Source organism: Sceloporus undulatus, chromosome 4, assembly GCF_019175285.1.
Source record: "Sceloporus undulatus isolate JIND9_A2432 ecotype Alabama chromosome 4, SceUnd_v1.1, whole genome shotgun sequence".
Taxonomy (NCBI): domain Eukaryota; kingdom Metazoa; phylum Chordata; class Lepidosauria; order Squamata; family Phrynosomatidae; genus Sceloporus; species Sceloporus undulatus.
Window position 1 is genome coordinate 117,922,893 of NC_056525.1, and position 20,850 is coordinate 117,943,742.

A 20,850-nucleotide genomic window follows, 5' to 3' on the forward strand; every position below is an offset into this window, starting at 1 on the left:
AAGTCTGAGGTCTGGATCTGTCATCAGTCAATCCCTGGTTGGTCAATGAATCCAATTGCTTGGTCACGGCCAAGCTTCAGGATGACATAGGGGCAACCGGTGAAACACCCTGTAGCAACTCAGGTAACCAGCTGATCATGTTTGCCTCTCTGCCCCTAGTCACCAGGATATACTGAATCGGTGTTGCCCACACAATGGCAACACTGCATGCTCCCAGTACTCCCAGGTCCCTGAAGGACACTCGATCCAGTGCTATGCAGCCCTGGAAACCACGCTCACCAGATCCAAGACCTATGCTACCACCACTGAAGGCTGTCCCTACCACAAAGGGATGTCTTCCACCAACTCTGTGCAGCTGTACTCCCACTCTAAAGTCCTGAACATGAGTCCATTGTCAGGCGAATGTAACCGGCATAAGCCCCCGATTTCCACCTACCCAGTCTCTTTATAGTGTCCACCAGCATGCCACACTCTGTCGCTGAAATAGCCGTGCCAATATAGAATGAGTGACCACCAAAGTCCTTCAGCGGGAGCCCCAGTCACCAAATGGCCATGCACAGCACTGACACCACCTGGAACAGTGTCAGCAGAGACCCATTGGTATGGCTGAAGAGAGGATCTCAAACTTGTGGGCAAGTCATCAGTTGATGAATCAAAGTTGTGTCTCACAGTGCTAGCCAGAGTCCTTTTTCCAGTTTTGGCAATGATGGAATTCAGCACTCTTCTGGCTGGGGCAGCAATGATGATGATATGAAAGAAGACTGTGTGTGAACCTAAGGCCAGGCCCCTGGACAAAATTGTCATCTGCCCAATAAGTGAGCCAATCTCTGTCAGCAAAAAAAAAAATCTGCATTCTGGAAGAAACATCCATTCACTTGTGATATCTCCATGTCAAGTTATTACTGTGTAATGATAGTTTCATAATTTTGTGGGTTATGAGAGTGAAAGGATGGTGTAACCTTAAGCAACTGCCTTAAATACACAGTGATGAAGAGTTAGCTCTGTGTGATCTCACTTTGCTATTAACCATAAAATAGTGGCATTAGACATCTGTCTTCTATGCTGTGCTGACAGTCCTGTTTGCAATGACTAATAGGACCATTTCAAACTGATGTGCATGAGATACTCTTTATAGCCTTGGGTGAATTCCATGATAGAACATTTAAGTGAAAAACAGGAAATGTAATAAGGCAGAATGGTGAGCAGGCTTAGACCAGATGGTCTCCCAACAGTCAGGAAACAATGCTACTTGACTCTTAGGGGCATTTCTATGATAGGCAAGAGCAACATTCAGATTTACAAATATAGATGTTTGAAGATACACAAGATACAGTGGCAGGACCTTTAAAAGATAAGGTTATGAAAGCTTCTCACTCTCAGTCTATTACAATTCAATTTTAGTATCTTAATCCTGTCGTTTCTTCCTATCCTGGTTTCATCTTGGTTACAAGACTTGGTGTTGTACATTCAAATTCATAGATGTTTTAAATGGATTTTCCTAATTTGGCCACTTATTTACACTGTTTATCAAACATTTCCTTATTGACTACATGTTTCTGATCCCCCCCTTCCCAATTATGTGTATTATAGCCTTTCAGAGTTAAAATGTGTGTGTGTGTGTGTGTGTGTGTGTGTGTGTGCTCTTTATTTCCTAGACATGACCTGAACACCTTACATGTATGTGAAGGTTCAAGGTGAGATACACATTTTCCTGTAATAAGTACCAGGAAGAGTGAAAATGTCAAGACTGCTGAGTCCAACGTATGAATATATGTCTTTGGTGTCTCAAATCAAAATATCTGTTTCTGTTGCTTTCTGGTCTACCTCAACACTATCAGAATGAAGATGGCACTGTAATAGCTCAATTGGGGCTGGTCTGCATGTGGGCATGTTATGAGAACTGGTGTGGATTTTCTCACCATCACATCAACTTTCAATTTTCTACCCATCTTTGACCTCATTCCTAGCTATTCATATGTATTAATATTCTGCCAGACACATGCAGCTGTCAATCAAAGGTGTTATGACCACCGAAAGCCTTCCAATTTTGGTGTGTGTGTGTGTTTCCTTTCCATAGCCATGAATGGATGCTAACAAGCCATGGTCCTAGAAGCAGCAGATCAAGTACTCAGGATGCTTAATTAACAGATCAAACAGATAGTTTGGGAGCTGCAGTAAGGAAGAATTCACACCTTTCAAGACAGGAAGGCTAGATAATTTACAGCTAGGACATTTACAACTCATTCCCATCTCTAATACCCTTGTCTTGAGTAATAATTTCCCATTTATTCAGCCGTTTTGATTTGGACACCTGTTCTTTGCCTGGAGGCTATTTTTGCATTATAAAAGAACCGCAAATTTATTTGTTCAGTGTGCTAGTATGAAGTGCAGGGGGACCCCATTTCTATCTGACTCTGCCAGTTCTGACTCATGGTTGACTCCCAAGATGCTGAGTCCTGATTCCAGCCATAGGACCACATCTTCAAGAAGCCACCATGCTGATGGTAATTATTCCATTAGTGAAGCCTTTCCTATTATTCCCTAGCTCTTGTGTGCGTGTGTGAGTGTATGCCTGTCTTATTGTGTGTTTGCATTGTGATTTTCCCCTTTAATAAAATACATTCATTGAGAGAACTTTGCCTCTGTCTACCCTCTATCCCTGCACCCTCTGTAAAAATTGGGAAGTATCCCAGGCTGCAGTAACCCAGTCAAAATAATTGAGCCTAGTAAAATTCCCCTAGTCCTTGGTTACATAATAAAGGAGAAGACATCCACACATCCACACAGGCAAAACAATGTATTAGGAGGTTTAATGGGGGATAGAAAGAGTTAGTAACTGGGGGAGGGGGGAAGGAGAGAGACAGAGCCAAAGAAAACTATTTGCTATTTCCTCCCTACCCTTTAAATATTTAAATGCCCATCATCTTCAGAAGTGAGGTAAAGAAATGCCTATCTACCCACCCTCTGACAAAATGTGCTGCCATTTGGATAATCAGACCCCTACACATTCAATAATGTGCATCCTTTCATATACTATTGTTTAAAAAAAGTAAAATAGCTCTTTGGGTTTTGAGGACATTTCCTCTCCCTCCACTCCCCAAAAAATGCATTCAAGTCACATATGGCTGGATCACATTCTACATGCATTCTGTCAGGATAATTTTCATTAAGTAGACTGGTTCTAAGATAAAAAGAGAACAGGCCTCCTATACATTGCTGTCATATTTTTTAAAAAAGTTCTGTAAACTCTTCTCGTGAGAGACTCTTTCCTCCTGACTTAATCGCTGCCTTCTCTCCAAATGATCAATGTAACAAGTCCAGCCTTTCCCCTTTCTCCCTTTTTGGAAATATGTCTGAACAGGCAAGACACAGTAGACTCCAGTTTGCGTTTTTAAGCACATTGGAAACAGACTGCATTGCACAGAAATCCTCTGGATGATTAGTTAATCTAAAACTATTGATTGGCCAGTTTTAATTTTTCTTTTTGGAGATGCCAAGTCTCCCAAAGGAATTACTTTGCATTTAAAACAACAACAGTCATGGCAGCTGCAGCTGCAGCAGCAACAACAGCAACATGAACCTGGATAGGTAACAGACTATCTTCTCCAAAAACTATGCCAAGAAGACTAGAGGTATCTCCCTATGCCAAAAAGGCTGGGGAATTATTCCTAACACTCTAGTATGTCTAAAAGTAAATGTCTCTTTCTAAACCTCTCTCTCTTCTGAGCTCCTGAATAAATATGTTCAAATGGAATCTGGAGCTGATAATATGAGAACTTGCTTCATCCTTGTGCTGTTTATGGTAACCTGAAACATAAGGGGTTTGAAGTAATCTGTCATCTCCACAAGTTTATAAGACTAGTTTCCTCAGACATCATTGTTTTATGTTATGAAAGAACCAGATTAGTACAACACTCCTGTCAATATGTTCTTTGGTATGTTCCACAATGGAACCTACAGGGAAAGAGATTCCACCTAAACATTAGGAAGAACTTACTGATGGTAAGAGCTGTTTGACAGTGAAACATGCTGCCCCAGAGCATGGTGGAGTTTCCTTCTTTGGATGTTTTTAAAAAGAAGCTGGATGGCCATCTGTCAGGAGTGCTTTGATGTCTATTCCTGCATGATAGGGGTTGGACTGTTTGGCCCTTGTGGCCTCTTCTAGCTCTGTGATTCTATGATTGTCATTGACTCTGTGGCTTAGGAGAGCAAGGGTTCACTTAAAAGGTATCTGGGCAAATTCTTTTTCTTGTACCCATACTAAACTCTATTGTCTACCATCATCAGGTTTGCTGAGTTTTCTGATCATAATAAATAAATACTATCTCCCAGATAAGATTTTCCCTGCCAGCATATTATCCTGCAGTTTGCAAACACTATGTTATAGGCAGGAAATTGATACCAGTCAGAACCAGAAAAATGGGGGGAAGGGGATGACGGTTTCTGGAAACCAAAACTCCTCCACCTCACCACCACCCCAATTATTATTATTATTATTGTCAACATCTTAAGTGGGACCTGTCTGTTGTGCTTATTTTCATCAGTGTCTACCACAGTATGTCACCAACAAAGAATTTATTGCCTCAAATAATAATTCTACCCCCTCCCATTAAGTTTTCCTTCAGTTTCCAGACTTCCAGCATTACAGTAACTTAAATCTTCAGTTGAATATTAGAACTGGGGTATACAAAGAAATGGTCAAGATAAAGTTACTGATGGAATGCAAACACAACAAATATAAGAGTTCTGTGAATAATTTCAGTGTCTTACTTTCTGCAATGATACAAATTTGCAGACTGAAGAAATATTTCATTTGGTAGGGTAAAATCTTAATCTAGAGGAGCAATGTGCTACTTTTGTCCTTCCCAAGTATAAATATATCCTTGGATCTATCCCACTGTTGTTGTTGTTGTTGATATGTTTTCTCTAGGAATCTCTAGGTCTTCCAAAATGGAATTTTGATTTTGATCATAAATTCTACAAAAGTCACAGTGAAACACCTAGAGATTCCTTGATAAAACACTTCTCTGGGTATTTGTAGTCACCCAGCACAATGCTATGGCAAGTTTATGGCAAATGTTGACCAAAGAGTTGCCCTGGAGGACCAAGAGATTCTGAGAGAGGTGTTCTCTCAGGTTTTAAAAAAGTGTTTCTATTTGCTGTTTTTCCATTTCCATGAGGGTCCTAATCCCAGTGAATGTGAAAGGATCACTAGATTAGCAATGATTCTCCCTTAGCCTCAGCTCTCTTTCAGAAATACTGGAAAGATTGACACACGTTACCATGTTATTGCATTCTATGCACTATTGAGATAATGCCAAAGATGGGGATTTAACATTCAAAGTAAGCATTGTTTTCATCTTTAAAAGCTTCGCTAAAATGGAAATCATTTTGGAGTCAAGACCAGAGTGATGATTCTTGTCACATCACCTTTAGATCTTTAAAAGCTATCATCATTGTGAGAAGCTTTAGAAGCCACTAGATTTGTTAATGATCATATTTAAGCCAATAAGTAAAGAATGTTCAATCTGATGTTCGCAGATTCAAACTGCAAATGAGCTAGAATAATAAATGAATTCTGAATGTGCTCCAGTTGATAGGAAGGTAATACTTGAAGGAATAATAAACCACATTGGGTTGGACCTAAATAAAAATAGATTGCTTGTTCCTATTGAAATCTATGGGACCTAAGTTATGTTTACATAGAGCAATATTTCACATTGATTTTAATTGAACTGAAATTCAGTTAACTTAAATAGCAATTCTAATCAGTTCAGACACCCATGAAAGATGGTGGGTACGATAAAATAGGAGCCTCTCTCCACTCATTTGTATCAATGGGAGGGATCTGGCACTGAAATTATACAGCAAGCAAGCATATATCTACTGTTTGTGGTATTTAAAATGGTTTTAGGCAAGAAAACAATGTATTCCACGATAAGGTGGGGAAGAGGAATGTGCAACAACATTCTTCACTGAGAAGCTAGGATTAGGAATCTGCATGTTAGAATCAGTGGGATAGTGTAGGCCTCTGATGAGTTAGCATGTGATCTTAAATTTCTTCACATCCCTTCTGTATTTTCTCCCTGCCCTTATTTCATATGGTGTTTTGAGACATTGTGTTCTCTTCCTGCACTAAGATTTGTGCAATATTACTTTTAAATTGTTTCTTAATTTGGACATTAACTTTCAGTATGAATCTAATTTATGCTACTCCCCACCACAGACGTTCTGTGTATTAATTTCCAATTATTTATATTTTAGCCATTCACATTTTAAAATATAGATATTCCTTAGTGTACGCTTTATTTCTCAAAAGTGACCCCTAAGCCTAACATATGTATGGAAAGTACCTCGAAGTCCTAGTAGACCACAAGTTGAACATGAGTCAACAGTGTGATGCAGCAGCTAAAAAGGTCAATGTGATTCTAGGCTGCATCAACAGAAGTATAGTGTCTAGATCAAGGAAAGGAATAGTGCCACTCTATTCTGCCTTGGTTAGGCCTCATCTAGAATGCTGTGTCCAGTTCTGTGCATCACAATTAAGAAAGGATGTTGACAAATTGGAGCGTTGACAAATTGGAGAGGTGGGCAACTAAAATGGTGAAGGGTCTGGAAATGATGCCTTATGAGAAAAGTCTTAGGGAGCTGGATATGTTTAGCCTGGAAAAGAGAAAGTTAAGGGGTGGCGTGATGGCCCTATTTAAGTATTAAGTAGTCTACAGAATAGAACACGGAACAATGGATGTATGCTCCAGAAACAGAGATTACACCTCAACATTAGGAAGAACTTCCTGACAGTAAGAGCTGTTCAACAGCAGAAGCATGGTATGGTGGGGTCTTCTTCCTGGGAGTTCTTTAAACAGAAGCTGGATGGCTATCTGTCGGGGATGCTTTGATTGAGAGTTCCTGCATGGCAGGGTGTTGGACTGAATGGCCTTTGTGGTCTCTTCCAACTCTACACTTCTATGATTCTATGATTCTATTAAGTAAAGTGTGCTTTTCTTGTACAGTGCGCCTGTTTTATATGCAGTTTTGAGCATATGCTCAAAGCCATGCAGGAGCGTGTGGGGCATAAGGGGCAGTGCATCCCATTCACATGAATGGGGGGTGCTCCCGTGCTGTTTGAATGGGGCTTGAGCATCTGCGTATTTTCTCTTATGTGGGGGGGGGTCCGGAACGGATCCCCCACGTAAGAGAAGGTCAGACTGTATATCTCCTGAGAATTCAGAACATGCTAGTTTTTATTAATATTGATCTGTCTCCCAATATTTCCTTCCAACCCTACTGTACAAAATATTAAAGAAAGAAACAGGTGGATCAACTTTCCACCTTCATCAAGTGTTCACTTTTGTTTGTTTGTTTGTTTAAACAGTTTAACTGTGTAAGCAAGTAGAACTTTGCAAGTGGCAAATGATCCTCCCCTTCATGCATCAAACCTACTTGGGTTTTCTTCCTATCCAGATCCAAATGTGTAAGCTAATTTTCCCCAACCGAGTACTCATTTCAGTGACCTCAGAAAGATGCCAGGCTGAGTCGACCCTGAGCCCCTGGCTGGTATTGCACTCACAACCTTATGGTTTATGAATGAGTGGCTACAATACAGGCATTTAACCACTGCATCACCGGAGAGCTCTACATAACAGTAGACTAATCAACAGTTAATGGATACACTGTAATTGGGATTAACAATTGGGTAGCATGGCATAATGGTTTGGGTGTTGGATTACATCTCTGAAGACCTGGGTTTGATTCCCTGATTGGCCATGATACCCATTGGGTGATCTTGGGCAAGTCACATGCTCTCAGCTTCAAGGGAAGGCAATGAAGAACCTTCTCTGAATACATCTTGCCAAGAAAATCCAATTATAGAGTTACCTTAGGGTTTTAACATACATTCTAACATACACAGCAGCAGCAACAACAACGATACAATCCTATGTTACAGCTGAACTCATGGGGCCTATTTCTTAGTAAACATGTACAGGTTTGCAAAGTTATTTGTTGGAAAATCAGCTGCAAAACTAATGCTGCAATCTTTATTAACCTCAGCAGAAGTAATGCAGCCCATACTATGTCTACACAAGATCAAATGGTCTTTATACATCCAAGAGAAGCTGCTGTTGATAGACTGTAAGATTAAATCAGAGCTTTCCCCCATTCAAGTCCCCACTTTGAAAAATATTTCAGAATAATTCATTTAAATTCCTTTTAAAAAGATCAATGTGTCATTGGCTCTGAAGAGCTTTCGTTTTTACTTTGCCTTTGTTGATATTACATTTTCTGCATAGAGAAATGTTGCTAATCAAAAGCAATTATCAGTGAACATGCCACTCATTGAAGTTTTATCACCCTAAAAAGCTAATCAATGACTTCGGAAATGTTGAAGTTTTGGCTTACCTCACCTGCTGATAAGATACAGTGCATGGTACAGCCATGATACTGTTCTTGGCTAACTCTTTGAAGACCATTATTTCATGGAGGAAAAACAATGAAGATGAACAAATAGGGTCATTCTATTGACAGAATTCCTCCACCAATGTAACCAGGAGTAGGGGAATTCCCTCCCCAGAAGTCATTTATGCCTCAGTTAAATCTGCTTCAGAAGGCTGGGAAACTTTATCGAGCAATTTTTTTTATGGGGCATGACTGGAGGAGGGAAGCCAAATCACTCTAAGGGTCAATCACAAACATAGTGTTGAATTCACAGCTTTTACTTTTAGGAAGAATGAATATACCTAATGACATGCCAAGGGCATCCATAAATTAATAGTGATAGGAGGGTAGGATTCAGATATTCCATCCATCATTTTATCACTATCTTTGTTGTTTTTTCCAGACTAGAAGTCAAGATGGCTTACAAAAAAGCAGAGAATACCATAAGACAGATATAGTTAAAAAGCATGCAAAAGTAAGACTAACCTGGAATTAAATAACAAAAGTTATTTACTTTTAAATAGATCAAAAACAGTTCAGCACCATAAACGGCATTGCAGAGGGGTATTTTACAATCACTTTCCAAAAGCTTGCAAGCAAAGTGTTTTTAAGCACTTTTATCTTTTTAAAATTGCATTTTTTAATTTTTTTAATGCATGATATGCTTTAATAATGTGACAGTTTAATTCTATTTTAATGCTTACATTTTGCATGTTTTAAAACTGTGAGCTGCTTTGAGTTCCAGTTTTGGAGAAAAAATGGTATAACAACAACAACAATCTATAGACCATCACTGGATGGAAGACAAAGAAGGAGCCATCCAAATTTCACTAGGTGGGAAGTTCCATAATGTAGGAATGGCCACAGAGAGAATCTTCTCCAGCATTTTTACTAGCCATGCCTATGAAGGTAGTAGGATTAAAAAAAAATGGCTCCTCTGCAGATCTTAACATTTTGGCAGACTAAAAGGGAAATAAACAATCCTTCAAATAGCCTTGGCCTGATCTTCAACCTCCTACTACTATGGAAGACACCAGTGTTTCATAGTATTCATTTATCTTAACTTCCAAGATTTGGGTGGATACGGGCCAGAATCACAATAAGACATTTTTATCTGAGCCTTACTCCTTATACCTGTTGTATTTTTATAGCAAGCTTGGATGTAAGTTAAGCTCAGAGATAGTGACTGGACCGAGGTCAGTTCCACCAAATTTTGTAGTAAACCAAGGATTTGAATTGAAGTCTACCTGTTGAAAGCCGAATGCCTTATTTACTGGACCAAACATGATCTATGGTAGGCATCATCAAATTCTGACTCAAGGAACTGTGCTGAAGTGAGTTAAAAATAAATGTGGACGTCTTTCAAGATAACACTGGTTGAGCATCCACATTCCTTACCCATGACATGATGCCTCCTGATAAAGTTTCTGCATCCATACTGGGAATAAACAAGAAGGGTAGGTGCCCCTTTCACTCTAACAAATATAGAAACATGTTTTACCCATTTCATGTAAATGGTAGGCAAATGTTAGAAATGTTTCACTCCACAATGCTAATATATAGGAATTGGGAAAAGGATTTGAAAATATCAAAATGGTTGAAAAACATTCTTTTTTAGTTCAAAGATACAGCTGTGTTAATCTGAGAGGAATCTTGTAGCACCCTTGAGAATAACTGGAAAAAAGAAATTGGTAGCATTAGCTTTCATGGTAGGAGATTACAGCAACACATGTATCTGAGGAAGTAGGCTCATGTCTATGAAATCTCATGCTACCAATGTCTTTCTTTCAGTTAGTCTCAAAGGTGCTACAAGATCCCTTTGCATGTTTTTGAATGTTGAGAATCCCTGATGAGAAAAATTCTGCACAGATGACAATCTTTGCATTGCAGGGCTTATTCTGCACAAAATTCATATGTAGTTGTTTTGTAAAGAAAACAGCATTTTTAAATTATTTCCTGCTCAGGAAATGCCAATTCCTCTATTAAAAATGCTGTGAAAAACAACCACAATCAGATTTTGTGATTAATAAGCCCTGAATTAGTAATAGACTATAAAAACTGTGATTTTCAAAGACTTTGTCAAAGCAGAAACAAAGCTCTTAAAATTAACCATTGCTTCCTTTGAGAAAAAAACTTACTGAACACTTTCATCCCTATCATACAAAATGGTTTGACAGACAAATTAAATTGAATAGATTTGCATGATTCTTATGAGGATGTGGGTAACATTCTGCTTTCTAGGACACTTGAACACTTCACTCCTGGGGCTCTTTCGCATTGCACATTTAAGGTGCTATGATTCCATTTTAACTGCCCTGAGTGGTGGCATGAAAATGGGTGGTGTATATATGCCCCACACATTTTCATGTCATCACCCTCTGAAGATGCCAGCCACAGATGCAGGCGAAACATCAGGAAAAAAATGGGAAACTGAGATCTAATTTTCAGTGCAGAAATATATAATTTGACATGGCTTTAGCTGTCATGAATCAATGCTCTAGAGTCCTGGAATTTATAGTTTGTATTGGCACCAGAGCTCTCTGACAGAGAAGGCTGAATAGCTCACAAAACTAGAAATCACAGAGTTCTATAGTATTTCACTAAAGTGTTGTCAAACTGCATTATTTCTGTAATGCAGACTGGATCCAAGTTTGTAGCATGTCATTTATGACAATCCCATCTTTATTCCTTGATTGGTTTGTTCTTGTCTGAAACCCTCAAAAGCTGCTGCTCATCAGTTTAGATGCTTCTGACCTAGGTAGGGCAAGATAACATCATATGCTTTTATAACCACTCTTCCTTCTCTCATTCACCCCAGCCTAGCATTTTCCCTTGCTGTTTTAACTCATACTAAGATATTGTATTCTTTTGTAATAATGGTGCAAAACTTCAGAAAGGATAAAAGAAATCTAAGTGTTTATGTTCGATTCTGTTATTCATAATGACCTCATGACAACAACTGCTAAGAGAAAACTCTACAACTGAGGGCAAGAAGTAATCTTTTCCAGTTTTTTTAAAAGTAAAACTCCTTAAATAGCATTTATGTAGATCATTGATTCATGAGACCCACCATTATTACAAATATAAAAAACTTTGGCATTTTTCTTCAAATAGAAAGAACACTTGAAAATATACCCACTTTGTCCTGTGATAATAATATCTGCCTGCGAGTTCAAGGAATTTTTTTCTCCCTCAGTCATATATAATATTCACTTAGAACACTGTTAGATACCTGTTTGTCTCTGTCTGTCTTCATGAGAATTTAATACTTACATCATGGGGAACAAAGGATTCCCAGGTTTTGAACTAGGAAAAAAAAAAGGAACATAATACAGCTAAACAATGTCTGAGTCACACAATAAATCACAGCTCACCAAACGGGATTGGTAATTCAGAGATCAGACTCCAGCTATGCTGTCCATGGGATTATAGAAGTTGTGGTTCATAAAGTAATGCTTCCAAGCTATGTATCTGACAATATTTGAAAGCTGCTGGTGATAATGCTTGTCCTGCCCTCATCCTCTTATGAGCTCCAGGACATTGCAAACATTTCAGTGGCAGCTCTGAGTTGCTTTGTGGGTGTAGCCTTTGAAGAGGTAAGCCTGCAAAATCTATGTAATACTCAGTTGAGCTCTACCCACTTCAATTTGGAGGTAAATCGTGCCACAAACTACCAGTTTTGTGAGGAGCCACATATTCAGTAGCAGAATTAGCAACAGAGTCCTGGATGAACAGAGCTCAGCTACCAAAGATGAGAACTGAAGACCAGGATGATGAAAAACAGTTCATGCATTCCCTTACCCTGCTGCCAGTCCTGATGAAGTATCAGCTATATTTCACACCCTTGGCCAGGCTACCTGGTACTGATGAAAGCTAACATTTTAAAAACACCTGAAGAGATACAATTTGTACTGTACTCCAGTGCCCTGACAGTGCTCCTTCTCAAGAATCAGCTGAAGCTGAGAGGAATGATGAAATCTTAGGACTACTTGACAGTAGGGCAAACAAGGTTTGAGAATAATAATAATAATAATAATAATTTGTTTTATTTATATACCGCTATTCCAAAGATCATAGCGGTGAACAGCAAGTAAGCTAATTAGCAAGTAAGCTAATTTGCCCCCAACAGTCTGGGTACTCATTTTAGCGACCTCGGAAGGATGCAAGCCTGAGTCGAGCTTGGGCCCTTTTGCTGGTCTTGAACTCGCAACCTTGTGGTTTCGAGTGAATGGCTGCAGTACAGGCATTTAACCACTGCACCACCAGGGCTCCATCTGGCTTTTTATGAAGCCTGGTATAGTTGGGTTGACCCTTAGAGATGGTTCACTGGGGAATGGTACCCTAGAGAGCAAACTCTATCCTTGTTCTAGCAGATGGCTTCCCTGTTACGTGGCCATTTTGCAGGCCAAGAAAGACAGAAAAAAATATAATATGTCTATACATTTCCCCCCTATCCATGATAGAATATTCTTCCACCAGTGGAAGGTATACATCCAAGTAATGCACATAATTTAAAACCTATATACAAAAATGTACACCTTTGGAAATAAAAACAAGTAAAAAAGAGTTATACACTCCACCTTAGATGCAAGCATGGACAACAGTGGAGGTGAGAAAAGAAGAGACTTAAGAATGTGCACACTCCTATTCAAGTGTTTATATTATGCATGCACATAATTGTGAAGTTGCCTCTTGGAAAGTAATAATCTTTGTTAACCCCACCAAAAAAAGAAATAGGAAACAAATATTTATCTCCCCCCCCTTCCCCAGTTGTGATGAAAATGTCATATACCCAGTCCAAATCATGAAACCATGATTTTTTTACTGACAGTTTACTGGGTCAGATTGTGTGAAGTCTACGTGAAACTGTAGTCTAAATGACAGCTCACATGTATCCAAGTCTTTGCATCTCTGAAGCAGCTCACAGAGGTTTTTCTTCACTTTGGATCTTATTACAGGCTGTTGTGTGAAATGACCCGATTAAAGTTTTATGAAAAAGGTCTAACTTTGCATCCCAATTCCAGCACAAGAGAAACTCTATTTGTTATGGCAGTTCTCTGCTCTACATTCTGGTAGATATTAGGATATTTAAATTTTTAAAACCTCATCAAATTTCATAAGGAGGGAGCGGTTGCAAAAATGTAGACCACGGAATAATGTGGCTTCATGAATTTCCCTTAGAATACTGTTTACTAGGTACGGTTCATGGTGGTTTGAATGATCCCTTCTCCTATTCATTATATATTATCTTCTCAATCCACCAGTGCCTTTACAGTAACAATTAGAAATACTCTACAACAATAATACTTAAACATCAATTAGGAATCCATGCTGGTAGGAAGATTAAATATTTACTAAAATAACAATGGCCTTTCAAATAATGATTGAAATGTCATTACTCAGATACATTTTTGAATGGCTATTTTCTGCCTCACTTCACGGTAATTGCAAAATGTAATAGTGGCTGTAAATGTTTCAAGGCATAAAATAACACAGAGCTCTTAGGTTAAATGACAGTGCCAAAATTTCTGATAAACCATTTCCCAATAGGTTTGCTTGTCATTCAGTCTTTTCTGGCTGTAGCATCTTTTTGTACAAATGGCAACATGATGACAAAACAAGTTATATATATTCTCAGAGTTCTTCTTTCTGTCTAGTGGAAGAATATCCCTAGTCTTTATTGTCCTTCACTTTAACTGTATTTATAAATAAACAAACAAATAAATAAAAACAATAAATAAACTGTAATAGCCTGCTTTTCCATATGTGAAACTTAAGGCAGCTAACAAACTACACCACAAATAGAACAAAACATTACACATTAAAATCAAGTGTTATACAGTCTCCAGACCAGCTTCATAGAGGAGGCTACATTTAAAGAGCTGCTGAGCTCTGAGGAGCCTACTTTTGTAATGTCTGCTTCAGGGTAAGTCCTTTAAACAAATGCCATTCTATAAGGTTGCCTTGGAAAAACCACCAAGCAGGAGAAGATTTTCCAAGCCAGCCTTCCCAGAGTGTCTTCAGCTTCTAGAGCCTACTCAGAAATAAGTATCTTGAAACAGATAATAATAGCATTTTAGCTACAAAATGATGGCTTTCTCTGCTTTCCCCTGTCACTGCCATGCCTCTGGTGTGTGTGTGTTCTTTGAAAACTTCTGCTGCTGCTGCTGCCATACCACTCCCTATGCCAAGATACTTTTGCCAGCCCATAGGATTTCAGCCATGGGAGCTCAAACTTTACCAGTTATTTAGTGAGAAAGGGATGGTGCATGGACTGAATCCAGCTCCTCATCCAAACAAAAGAACAGAGGCCTTTTAAACAAAGGAATCCAGACAGACAGTCCCATATATTGGCCACTACATTTTCCTTCCAATTGCTTGTTCAGGTATATGCAGTTGAATGGCAAACATACAAACAAATAACTATGACTGTACATCTGGTGCACACATACACCACACACAGCTGTGGTAGTACCAGCATAGTGGTGTAGTTTGAGAGCAGTGGGTAGGACTCTGTGAGACAAGATTTTGAACCCCACTCAGGAATGGAGACCCACTGGGGAACTTTGAGCAAGGTACACTCTCTCAGCCTCAGAGGAAGCCAATGACAACTCCCTTTGAACAAATCTTTTTGGAAAAATAGGTTTGCCTAAGGGTCACTTGAACAAATATTTCCAAAAAATAGGTTTGCCTTGAGGGTCACCATAAAGTCAGAAACAACTTAAAGACACATCACCACCACAACAAACTATCCATGAAAGGATCACGGGAGGACCTACTTACATGTATTATGAACATGGAATAATTTTGGATATATTGGATGGTGATTTGGGCAATTTAGATTCTAGTCTACAGAGAACCAGAAAACATACCATTCCCATTCTCTCTTACTCCAAACTACAATAGAGATTTCTCATGAGAATAATATAGGGAAGTGGAAAGCCAGCAACACCATTATTGGAGGACAGGTGAGATATGAGTGTAACAAGTGAGCAGACAAGGAAATAAATGTAGCAGTGTTAACAGGAAAAAAAGGCACTGTTTTAAAGCAAGAAGAGTTGTGAATGCACAGATTGTGCATGTGCCCTTATAACTGCTTATAAAGAAAGAAATTTATAGCCTCACTTCCAAAAAAACAGATGCTCCTGAAGAATGGTCACATTTGTTATAGAAGGCGGTATGGTCTTCTTAAATGGTACTTGGAACACCCATCTGGCAAGTTCAACTCAGATGTTATTGTTGCTCTCACATCCATACAGCATACATAATTAGTTATTTTTAAATGAGTTGTCACTTGCTGGCTTGATTCCAGTAGAACACCATCTTTTAAATGTATATGCAACCTTGATTATCTTCTGTGTAGCTGAACGATTCCAGCGAGCATGTGCTGTGGGCACAAAGTCCTATTTTAAAGAGGGATGGCTTAAAAGCAAAGCTGACTGTAAGCCTGAGCCTCATCAACTGTACTAGAGGATAATCAGGAAAAGAGATTAGCTCACAGCATATAAGCATAAGAGGTGATTTGAAATAATAATATTAAAACTAAAACCATACTAAAAAAAAAACTATACATCAGAATAAAATTTAATTATAGTGAAGCAAAAGATTACCATAAGTATAGAGGCTTTCTCAACACAGAGATAATCCCAGCAGTCATACCTGGGGAACTTTCTCCCCATCTTGGCTCCCAAATAGACAGGTAGTAACATTCTCAGTCTGTCTTTCCCTTTTTTTCAAAAATAAATAAATACAATCTTTCTCTACACATAAAAACTAAAATAAAAAATAAAAAATGCAAAGAACAAATTAGGAAATAAAAAAATAACCATGTTAAAAAAAACAACCCTTAATTTATACTGTATTCACAATGCTACAGGCTGTATCAATAAGAAACAGAAAAAGTGATTAGAATCAGGAATCGTTATTATTCATACTAAATGATTCAAGTGATGGGGTTTACATATATTGTGTTTACCTCCTTCTGGCCATTATTTAACTGTAGAATCAGCTAAAATATCTTTCCAGAATTTTAAATAACATGTTGGCAGAAGATGCAAAGAATGTTCTTTATTTAGAAATGAAATCAAAGCTGTCCATACATTTCTGTCCTTTCACATATTTTGATTTACATGTCAGCGTTTCTAAAAGCCTCATTATCCAAATCCTGTTGCACAGATTAAATCCGTCTGAAGTTTTTTGTTATTCACAATTCTAATATTGATAAATTGAAAAAAATAATAATTTCTTCAGCTCTTTTTTTTCCTGGTCAATTTTATTCTTCTTCTTCATTATTCCAATATAATGCCTGCTTGGTATCTTTTATTAACATGATGCCAAAATACTTAAAGATAGAGAAACAGAGTTAATTAATTTAATTAAATATAATTAATTAAGCTAATTAATTCCTTAATGTGTTGTTCCCATTTGCAGACTTCTCTGATAACAAGAAACATCTAACTATAGAGACAACATTGTTGGGGAGCTAAGAGAAAGAACTTATATATAGCATGGGAAGTCAAATATGAAGACTGCTCTTGGATCATTGCCCTGGTTGACCAAGATTTGCCATACTTATTGTCATAATTTCATATCAGGATTGGCATGTGAGATGTACATTGCTCAGGTGAATACTTCTGAAAACCCACATATTCAAGAAAGGGCCACAGTCTCTATCAGCTCAATTTACAAGCCACAGCTTGAGTCACATTGATTTCTTTTCTTACTTTCCTCATTAAAACCTACAGGGACAAACCCAGATGGGCTATCCTACACAGAAAATTCTTCATGGGTAAGATTTTAATCTGTATTCCCACCAATTTAACACAGGCATACATTTTTCCCCTTCTGCTGCCCTTGCATGCAAGAATGAATCATTTGAAGTTTTCTCCTCCAAGCTTGAGAGGTGGATATGTTGAGCAGAGCTGAGTCTTCGGAAGCCTTCATGAAGATAAACATCTAGCGACCTTGGAGCTTTCTGACAGTTCAGGAATTCCTCTGTCCAGTTGCTGATGAAACAGACTGAAGTCAGGTTTAACTCCAAAGAGACACTTTATTCTTTAGTTGCTGTACTTAGAAAGCGAATCACAAAAGCTACACACATCCACCACCAACCAACAAAAACCCACACTGTACAGTGAGGTCTGGGCTTTTAAAAGACACTTGCCACGTGGCCACTATGCCCAGCCTCTTCCTGTCACCTCTTCCTGTGCCACCTGAATTGTTGTCCCCCAATCAAGATGACACTGCATATTTACAACAGTTCTACATGCTCTCTGGCACATAATGGCTTTGCACAATCATCAGATGTCATGAGCCCCAGCTGCAACCAGTCCCCTGGTTAGCAAGCTGTGAGTGACCTATAATTCAGATTGTCACTTTTTTACATCTGGACATTTTTACTTTAAGCTTTATTCCTGAACAGGATAGTGGTTGCTCTTGTTGTGTGTGTATATATATATGTTCAAGTCTGTGATTATTTTGATTATTTTTCATTCTTCCAGACCCATTTTCATAGAAAAGACTATGCTTTGGACAAACATTCCTGCATGGAAAGCAATTTTGTGCCAAAATGTTTATTTTGTACAGGTTTTGTTTTTACATTTTTTCACAAAAAGGGTGTTGCTCAAAAGTCTAAAAGTGTAAAAAATCTCATCAAGGTTGACCACTTTCTCAGTGGGTTCTCTTGATGTATAAAGATGCCCTTTTTAATCAAAGATGAGAAAATTTTCAAGTATCTTTTCTATTTCCAATCTAATATGAATAGTTGGAATACCAATCTAGATCTCCAATCTGTTGCAGCCAAACAAACCATCCAACAAGAAACAGCTTCAAAAGGCCTTTAAACGTTGTGAATTGTCACAGACTCGGCAAATACTCCACAGCCATATTAAACTTTTCGATATTCTGTCTTCTTTTGCAAATATATGGATGATGGCTCATCATTAAGAAATTCCAAAAGGACCCATCTCATGTTTCAGGAGGCACTGATACTGTTTTTGTCACCAAATTTTTGCACACGACAGCTGACAAATGGTTGAAAACACACTGCTTTAATTTCCCTGAGCTTTTAAAAAATGTTCCTTTTTAAATTGTCTTGCCATTTAACATCCAACTCAATATTGTCCTCGGTGTGGAAAAGCAAGGATGTACATTAATGGGCTTCTAGACAAAAAAAAATCTATAAAATTAATTACTTATAGAATGGGACTTAAAATGTTAAGTGTAAATCTCATTTTTTGCTTCCAGGTTTATATTTCAGTCAGTAGAATTAAATGGTTCTATCCATATCAGGCATCTTGGCATTTGCCCTGCTTCTTTCCACAGTGAAATGGAACAGATTTACAATTTTTTCTTTTTAAGGGAAGTTCTTAATCAAAGAGTCATTTTGTCAGATAATAGACTAGAGCTCACCTGGATGTAAACAACCAAAGTAGGAAAAAAAGAAAAGAAAAAAAGTCTGTATTAAGATGCTGAACAGATACATATATTAGAAGCTTGTAATACAAGAGTTAGCTGGTTAGTTCAAATCAATATATGAAATGAGGTTCCACTATCAATACAAATTGCTTCTTACATTTGTCATGTCACAAAGCTTCAGTAACTGCAGAAGCCATAACTGGCAAAAATGCTCTGCTGCAGTCTCAATTCTAGAGCCCTTTTGCTCTCCTCCGAAATTAACTAGCATTCCTTGCATCACCAGAATGTTTAATTTCTTGAACTCATTTCCAAAACTTGAAACAAGTACTTCTTGTGGTTGTGTGTTTGAAGACATTTCTGATTTATGGGGTCCCTAAAATGAACCTATAATGGGGTTTTCTTGGCAAATTTCTCCAGAGGAGTTTGCTATTGTCTTCCCCTGAGGCTGAGAGAGTATAACTTGGCCAAAGGCACCCAGTGAGTTTACATGGCTTAGTTGGGATGAGTCATAATTCAAAGCTCAAACCACTACATCGCTCTGGCTTTCTAAATATTTTCTCACATAATTAAATAATTAAAATATAATTTAGTAACCTTACGAAACAACTAGGATAACCTTCCTCCTTTTGAAGCTTAATTGTAACTGAAAAGGTTAGTTTTATAATGTGAAGTTGAAGGCTTTCATGGCCAGCATCCATAGTTTTTGTGGGTTTTTTCGGGCTATGTGGCCATGTTCTAGAAGAGTTTATTCCTGACGTTTTGCCAGCGTCTGTGGCTGGCATCTTCAGAGAATGCTGATTATCATCAACAATGATGGGAGGTCTGTTACGGATGAAGAAACCTTCTAGTTCTCTAGGCAATGACGTATTGAAATGCGTATTTATATAATTTCTTATTGCACCAAGCTTTTCCACTGCAGGTATCTTTAGTATCGCAACCAGGGTGATTCACTGTTGAAGAGTTCTGCTTTAAAACAGATGTAATGCTTTAAAAAGTAATGACTTTCATAAACTTCAATCCAGTCAGGAGGCATTAAAGCCCATCTTGTGAGAAACTAACCTATTTCTTTAAGTCAGTCTAGTTGGACTGGAAGTAAATTTAGAACTTATTCAGTTTTTTAAAGTGGTGGTTTTTATTTGAAATATACATGCATTTTAAGTGAAACATCACAGTCACACCTTTATTAATATATATTTTTTCAATTTAAAATATAAATCAAAAATTCCCCAGCCTCATCTTCACAGAAAAATCAATATAACAGATGGGGCATCATGTGATAAAGTATGGCCACAGACACTCCTATCCTCTTCCAATTCCACATTTCAAATCTCATGTGATAAAGTCCTAAGTTTATCACTGTCCAGAAAACAGAGTATTTCCGGAGTGTTTGGAAGAGTTACTAGAACCTGAGAAGAATGAAAAGACTGTCAATAAAAGTTGCCCACAACTCCATCTCCCTCCATATCAGCTCCCCAGGCTACTTTATACATCCAGTGGGTTCTTATTTAAAGCCAGGGGAAGGTTTGTTTTGTTTAAAGCAGATGTGTTTTTGTCCAAACCACTGTCCAAGACAACAATGCCATTCACATCGTAGCAAAGGAGGAGAGAGGTTACTCCTCTGTTCCTTTTGCCCCCTTCTCCCACTCTCATCTGGTGGGGAAATAGCCATGTTGGTATGGGACAGCTGTGGCCAAAGGTTGGGATTTGAAGGTAATGAAAGAGAGATCTCTTCATCTGGCTTGATGGAGCTTTATTATACCACATATTGCTCCACAATCTATTCAAAATTAATGTTATAGAAGCCCCATCCCATATCTAAGCATAGCCTATGTTTCATCCCTTATCTAAGCAAGGCTATGCTCCAAGTTCCTTTCTTCTTAGGGTATAAATGCAAAGACTTGCCACATAATAAAGAATTCAATTTCATTCCCAAACAGAGGGAAAATAGCACTATATTGATGAACAAGCTTGATTTGATGGCTACATATTCATAACACC